The sequence below is a fragment of the Lolium rigidum genome, chromosome 7, assembly GCF_022539505.1.
Source record: "Lolium rigidum isolate FL_2022 chromosome 7, APGP_CSIRO_Lrig_0.1, whole genome shotgun sequence".
In the NCBI taxonomy this organism is placed as follows: Eukaryota; Viridiplantae; Streptophyta; class Magnoliopsida; order Poales; family Poaceae; genus Lolium; species Lolium rigidum.
The window spans coordinates 119,256,501-119,265,164 of NC_061514.1; positions in this window are offsets into that span (position 1 = coordinate 119,256,501).

The following is an 8,664-nucleotide window of genomic DNA, read 5'->3' on the forward strand; positions in this document are numbered from 1 at the left end:
CAATTCTCTTAACAACATACATGTTTGAATGCCTCTCTTGCCTCTTGTTAGTTGCCCAGGACATTGTTATATTGCAGCTTGTTGAAGTGTTTTGTTTGTGTAATTTTGCAGGAGCACCATCAGAATAAATGCTTAGATCCATTATTTACTATCGTGGAAGTAGTGGACCTTTCTAATCATTGTGTTTATCATTTTTATTCGGTTGCCGTGTTGCTTATTTGTTGGTTGAAGCTACCCTCAGAGTTCATTACAAGTTGAGGGACTTGGATTTTGTATTCGTGGCTTATCAGTGAATTGATGCATTTCCTTTCTTTTTGTAAACTGTAATATCATTGAACTTCCGACTTCGTATTATGCTGGTTTCCCCCTCAATTCTCCCTCATTTTTTAAGTAAAATAAGATAATATTATCCCTTTTGATCGAAAAAAGATCTGCAAGCACTCGCTACTCACTATAAGCAAAATACATGAGAAAACGTATGCAGCAAAACTTTTTTTTTTAAAATCTTTAATTACAGAAATGCGTTTTTGATTTTTTTAAAAATAATATGGCCTCGACTGAGAATTGACAGCCTGGCCGAAACTAACTATTTCTAATCGATCTGGCCAAGCCTATTAGTCCAAGGTGTTTTCGTGTTGCTGACCAGGAAAAGGTACTTGTCGGTTTTGGTCAAGCTGATAGGTTTGAATCGGCTTCGGCCAATCCAATATCGTATTATTTTTATAAAAAAATCAAAAAACATGTATTTTTCTAGAATAATTTTTTTTTAAAAAAATAAGCTGCAGCAAACACCACTCTACCAGGTAAGGTCGGACAGGCAAGGAACATACTATTCTAAAGTGTAACCGTGTATACATTATAGCCACAGAAATCTGCAGCTATTTGGTAATACAGTTGAGTCTGTGCTGGCCAATGTTTTTTGCATCCGTGTCGTTTCCTTTGGTGGGGTATAAACAAGAACCCAAACAATTGGCCAGAAGTCCAGAACAAAAAAAGATTGTCGATGTCAGATTGTCCCATCTCCACAATTCCCAGTTATAGAAAACAATTAGCCACCTCCTTCGGGGATAACGTTAGGGAGCACGTCACTCAGATTGTGCATCAGGGAATGGTTTTATTCCTTCAGAGTTAAGCTATTGATTTGAACAGCAGTTCTTAATACTATAACTCTCTTACGTTCTGAGGCTTCAGCTCCCAGAGTCTGAACCAAATTCGTTTCTATGTAGGAACTTTTGACAGAAAGCTTACTCCTACTCCTTGTCTCCTACCCAAGGAAAAAAATAGCGCGCTATAACAAAATAGCGTGGGTGTAAAAATACGCTATTAGCATGCTATAGCGTGCTATTAACGCAAATAGCGCGCTATAGCACCGAAATAGCGTAGCGTCGTCTCTCCAGATATGCTATAGCGTGCTATTACCGTTGGAATAGCGCGCTATTTTTTTCCATGCCTACCACATTCCGTGCTTGCTCGACTGTCCGATAGCAGCGTCGTCAACGTCTTTAATTAGAGGAAAAAACCGTCGTCTAGTCATCAAACATGTTGAACCTGGAAAGGGTTCAACGCTAGTAATACATATGTATTTATATATTTTAGCCCGCGTGCCTTTTCAGACTTCACTACTGGCCAAATCATCATCATATCTGTCGAGAGATCATAAGGCAATCAAGAGGTCTGAGTCAAGTTATTTAATCTGCAGAGGAATTGACGTAAGACTGATCACGTCATATGGAGCTCAAAGGCGTGTGACCTTTCTGAAAGAAGAAAGAACGGGTTTACACCGAGGTTACCAAGTTCATGCTGTGCGGTTTCAGAAAGAAGCCTAGGAATAACAGAAAGTGCTTAGAGCACTGAGAAAGAGACTCTTTTTATAGTTTCCCGGGCATTACCATGCAGCGTAGCGATAGTGCATCTTATGGTGCAATTAGGGCGTCTCAAAAGGTACCCATTAGTTGTTTACTTCGCGTTGGATTATCTCCTAATTTGCCCATTTCGGTTACATAACAATTCTTTGAGCTAATTATCTCAGGCACAATCAGTGCTGCAAGTTATAGTTTCACAACTTAACTAAAACCACATCTTGACAGATCAACAGTCAAAAAGTCAGTGTGTAACCTCGATAATCTATAGTCTGTGTGTTTTGACTCATGTAGTTTGGACATCTCCCATCCTTATAATCTCTGGTGTATGAGTCAATCAGGCAACAAACCTCCAGCAGGAAAATGTTAACAAAGACACAGACCCGCAGCACTTATATAGGCGCCAATTTAGTACCAGAGAATTAACGTCCGACTAAGTCCAGCGAGAAACATAACACGGTTTCCGAAGGCGCGGCAACAAAGTTAACCTCGCAGGGTCAAGTCTAGAACTCACCAACCTTAGATTTGTGGGGCTTAATTAAACAGTCCAGAATCTTCCTAAAGGTTAGAGTACGTAAAGCACATTCCCGGACACACGACCAGTGGCCCAGTGGTTTGCCCTATATAAGCACGTAGAGAGGTTCTGAAATCATTACCAACAATCTCAGCTATATCCGGTTTTCATCTTAGACCTGTCAGACACTCAGACTACCTGGTAGTTGCACGTACCTCCTACACCAGCAGCCTCTCGCTCTCACCTGCAGCATGAAGGTGACTATCTGCTCGCAATCTCTGTCAGGGAGTGTCCCCTTCCATTAACCGAACACGCTGATCTCCTGAATGTTACTGAAACAAGTATGATCTGCCCTTTTCAGCAAAAGATCGTGATCAAGGTGCACATGATGTGCGACAAAAGCCGGTCCAAAGCCCTGGGATTGGTTGCCTCGAAACACGGTGAGTTGTGCTTCATGTTGCCGGGTTCATATCATCTAACATATTGTCAGTTCAATCTTCAGGCTGATTAACACTGTTGCAGGGGTGGAGAGTGTGGGGATAGAAGGCGACGACAGGGACCGGCTGGCGGTGGTCGGCGACGGGCTGGACGCCGCCAACCTGACGGCATGCCTGAGGAAGAAGGTGGCGTACGCGGAGATCGTGACAGTGGAGGTGGTCGGTGCAGAGGAGAAGAAGCCGGAGGCGGAGACCACCGAGGATCCGTTCTGGCAGCAGTGGCATAACCCAGGATACTACTCCTGGCCGGCAGTGCCATACTCTTACCCCGATGGCCATTGCTACCATTACCGCATGTAAACTCGTGTATGTCTGCCGCATCATCGAATCGATCGTTGTATCATGTTACGACAGTACTAGAGGCGGCTGAAACAATAGAGCGAACTTATGTACATAGGGTTTTGTATGAACGTGATGATCAGACTTAATTAATTAGTTGATGACTTGATATATATCATTCTAGCCATGAAAAGAGAATCTAGTCAGGGTTTTGGCTACCAGAATGAAAAATCTACGGAGAGAACCTGTAACCATGATAACACGAAATTGCTCACTGGTAGAAAAACAGGCTTCCGGGAAGCCCCATAAGTCGCGAAGGTAAATGAACCGCGACTAATGGGGTCTTTAGTCGCGGTTCGTGTGGCGAACCGCGACCAAAGGCCTGGGCCCAGGGCGCACGGTGGCCAGCTGGTGCACGTGGGGGGCTTTAGTCGCGGTTGGCCAGGCCAACCGGGACTAAAGCCCCTCCCCTATATATACCCATCCAGCCATTTGGAGCCAACACTTAGCCATTTGGAGCCATTCTCTTCACAAACTTCACAAGTGAGTGTTAGGTTTGCTTTTGGTTCCTCTTATGCACATAAGGTGTTTGATGAAATGCCCCAAGAGCATGAAACAAACATGATATGAAGTGTTGGAGCCACACTTGAGCTTTCTCATTTATTTTTTCCTCCTCGATCGCGGTTAGCAACTTGAACCTTTGATGTGTCGTCATTGATACAATATGCATGTGCGTGTAGTTCATTGTTTAATTTATATTGTTTGTAGCTAGTTAGTTTAACAAATGCATGATGTTAATTATATATTTTATATTATAATAATGCAGATGAATCGGCAATGGATGTACGGTAACCGACTCTCCGGCGAGTTCAGTACGGGTTTGAAAGATTTCCTCGTAGTGGCTAATGCGAACAAGCAGGGGGGTTTGGAATATTATATGTATTCTAAACATTTCTGAAATGAAATAATTTCGAAAAAAGCCTTTAGTCGCGGTTGGCCTGGCCAACCGCGACTAAAGGTCATTTTCCGCGGGAACCTCAAATGGGGCGAAAAAAGGCTTTAGTCGCGGTTGGGGTCACCAACCGCGACTAAGGGTAGCCTTTAGTCGCGGTTGGTGATCCCAACCGCGACTAAAGGTCATTCGCTATAAATATCGCGCGGCCGAACGGCCGCGCCGTTCTCTTCTTCCTCCGCCCGTTCGTGTACCGAGACGATCTCTGCCGCGCGCCTCGACGACGCCGCCGACGCCTCCTCGACGCAGACGCCGCCGCGCGCCATCGACCGCCGCCACCCGCCGCGCGCCATCGACCGCCGCCACCGCGCGCCATCGACCGCCGCCACCAGCTCGCCGTAGCCCCCGTAAGGATCCAAACCGCCCCGCCGCCGCCCGTGCCCGCGCCGCGCCGTGTCGCCGCAGCCGCCGCCGCGCACGTACCCCCGGCGCGCCGCCGCCAGAGAGAGGCGCGGGCCACACAGTACAGGGGCGCCGCGCGCGCCACCGCCAGAGAGAGGCGCGCCGCCGGCCAGAGAGAGGCGCGCCGGCCACAGTAGGGGCGCCGCGCGCGCGGCGCATACCCGGCCAATTTTTTTTCTTTTTTTTTTAGTTTTAGTTTTTGTTAATTTCAAAATTAAAATTAACTAAAAATTGAGACTTATAATTTGAGACTTAAAAAACTAAAAGAAGACATAAAATTTGAGACTTAAAAATTTGAGACTTAAAATTTTAGACTTAAAATTTGAGACTTAAAATTAACTAAATAATTGAGAGTTAAAATTTTGAGACTTAAAAAACTAAAAGAAGACTTGTAATTTGAGACTTAAAATTTGAGACTTAAAAATTACCGTAGAATATGAAACTCCTTCAAAATTACAATAAAGCACAAAAGAAATAAAACAATACAAATTAAACAGAAAACGGGTTTAGGGGGGGCAGGTTTAGGGGGGGGCCTAAAACCCTAAACCTGCGGCGGCCTTTAGTCGCGGTCGGCCAGAAGAACCGCCACTAAAGGGCCTCCGCCCCGACGGTCGCCTGGCGCCCACGTGGACGGGTCTTTAGTCGCGGTTCGTAAGCGACCGCGACTAAAGGGGGGGGGGGGGCTTTAGTCGCGCTACTTTGGTCGCGGTTGCGCAACCGCGACTAATGGCAGTTGCGAACCGCGACCAAAGGCCCTTTTTCCACCAGCGGCTGTTTTCTACCTGTTCCGAAGCTATTTGATGGAATTTGACATATATAACTCAAAATATGTCAAATTCACCTGAGATTTGAACGTAATGACATGACCTACGACGGTAAACAAAGCACGGTAAAAAAAAAATCAATGAGAAAGCAACAGACACACAAGTGTGAAATAGTAACAAAATAAAAGCTAGTATAAAGCAAGATGTAAACCATCCTACAACACGACATGACAACACTACCAGGCTAAATAAGTTTTCTTAAGAGTGATGATGAGAAAGGGCGACATGCCCACAATACTACAGAGACCACAAAACTCATCCTGGGCCGATGAAGCCCACAATTTGACGCTCACTTCTTTTAATCGAGGACCAGCTCAATAATGTTGGGCCTTTGTTGCGTTTTTTCTCTCGAAATGCACAGGTCCCACTTAAAAACATTTATAGCAACTATAGTACAGAGAGTGAATTTTTGTATAGCTCCTTCTTTTTGTAAAATTTGAAAATGGGATTTAAAGTTAAAAAAAAAACTGAAAAAAAATCTAGATGTAGATAATGATGGGATCTACCAATCTGTAAAATTTGAACTCGAGATACCTCATATTCTGGGCTGCAGAAAAATGAAAAAATCTGACAGATTTTAAAATTTTGAAATCTGACACTGTTCACTCATATTGATATCATGATTTGTCATTTTGCACAACTCCGAATATAAGGTATTTCCAGTCCAAATTTTCCATGTTTGTAGATCACAGTATCATCTACATGTAGATTTAATTGCAGAATTTCTTTGAAATTTTAAAATGTTTTTTTTTCAAAAAAATTTCAAAAAAACGAGTTACGTGTAGCTCGAGCTACACTTGTGGTTTCTGCTAATTGGAGCCTATTGATGCGTGTAGTTGACACGTCCGTTGGGAACCCCAAGAGGAAGGTGTGATGCGCACAACAGCAAGTTTCCCTCAGTAAAAAACCAAGGTTTAATCGAACCAGTAGGAGTCAAGAAGCACGTTGAAGGTTGATGGCGGCGGGATGTAGTGCGGCGCAACACCAGGGATTCCGGCGCCAACGTGGAGCCTGCACAACACAACCAAAGTACTTTGCCCCAACGAAACAGTGAGGTTGTCAATCTCACCGGCTTGCTGTAACAAAGGATTAGATGTATAGTGTGGATGATGATTGTTTGCGAGAAAATAGTAGAACAAGTATTGCGAGTGGATTGTATTCGATGTAAAAGAATGGACCGGGGTCCACAGTTCACTAGAGGTGTCTCTCCCATAAGATAAATAGCATGTTGGGTGAACAAATTACAGTCGGGCAATTGACAAATAGAGAGGGCATGACAATGCACATACAAGATATGATGAATATTGTGAGATTTAATTGGGCATTACGACAAAGTACATAGACCGCTATCCAGCATGCATATATGCCTAAAAAGTCCACCTTCAGGTTATCATCCGAACCCCTTCCAGTATTAAGTTGCAAGACAACAGACAATTGCATTAAGTATGGTGCGTAATTTAATCAATAACTACATTCTCGGACATAGCATCAATGTTTTATCCCTAGTGGCAACAGCACATCCACAACCTTAGAACTTTCTGTCACTCGTCCCAGATTTAATGGAGGCATGAACCCACTATCGAGCATAAATACTCCCTCTTGGAGTTAAGAGCAAAAACTTGGCCAGAGCCTCTACTAATAATGGAGAGCATGCAAGATCATAAACAACACATAGGTAATAGATTGATAATCAAAATAACATAGTATTCTCTATCCATCGGATCCCGACAAACACAACATATAGAATTACAGATAGATGATCTTGATCATGTTAGGCAGCTCACAAGATCCGACAATGAAGCACATGAGGAGAAGACAACCATCTAGCTACTGCTATGGACCCATAGTCCAGGGGTGAACTACTCACTCATCACTCCGGAGGCGACCATGGCGGTGAAGAGTCCTCCGGGAGATGATTCCCCTCTCCGGCAGGGTGCCGGAGGTGATCTCCGTAATCCCCGGAGATGGGATTGGCGGCGGCGGCGTCACGATGAAGGTTTTCCGTATCGTGGCTCTCGGTACTGGGGGTTTCGCGACGAAGGCTTTAAGTAGGCGGAAGGGCAACGCGGGGGGGCCACACGAGGGCCCCACACGCCAGGGACGCGCCGCCCTGTTGTGGCGGCACCTCGTGGCCCCACTTCCTTTCCCCCTCGGTCTTCTGGAAGCTTCGTGCAAAAATAGGACCCTGGGCGTTGATTTCGTCCAATTCCGAGAATATTTCCTTTGTAGGATTTCTGAAACCAAAAACAGTAGAAAACAAGCAAGCGGCTCTTCGGCATCTCGTTAATAGGTTAGTGCCGGAAAATGCATAAATACGACATATAATGTGTATAAAACATGTAGATATCATCAATAATGTGGCATGGAACATAAGAAATTATCGATACGTCGGAGACGTATCAGCATCCCTAAGCTTATTTCCTGCTCGTCCCGAGCAGTAAACGATAACACAGATAATTTCTGGAGTGACATGCCATCATAACCTTGATCATACTATTGTAAGCATATGTAATGAATGCAGCGATCAAAACAATGGTAATGACATGAGTAAACAACCGAATCATAAAGCAAAGACTTTTCATGAATAGTACTTAAAGACAAGCATCAATAAGTCTTGCATAAGAGTTAACTCATAAAGCAATAAATCAAAGTAAAGGTATTGAAGCAACACAAAGGAAGATTAAGTTTCAGCGGTTGCTTTCAACTTATAACATGTGTATCTCATGGATAATTGTCAACATAGAGTAATATAACAAGTGCAATATGCAAGTATGTAGGAATCAATGCACAGTTCACACAAGTGTTTGCTTCTTGAGGTGGAGAGAAATAGGTGAACTGACTCAACATAAAAGTAAAAGAAAGGTCCTTCAAAGAGGAAAGGATCGATTGCTATATTTGTGCTAGAGCTTTTATTTTGAAAACAAGAAACAATTTTTTCAACAGTAGTAATAAAGCATATGTATCATGTAAATTATATCTTACAAGTTGCAAGCCTCATGCATAGTATACTAATAGTGCCCGCACCTTGTCCTAATTAGCTTGGACTACCGGGATCATCGCAATACACATGTTTTAACCAAGTGTCACAAAGGGGTACTTCCATGCCGCTCGTACAAAGGTCTAAGGAGAAAGCTCGCATTTTGGATTTCTCGCTTTTGATTATTCTCAACTTAGACATCCATACCGGGACAACATGGACAACAGATAATGGACTCCTCTTTAATGCATAAGCATGTAGCAACAATTAGTGTTCTCATATGAGATTGAGGATATATGT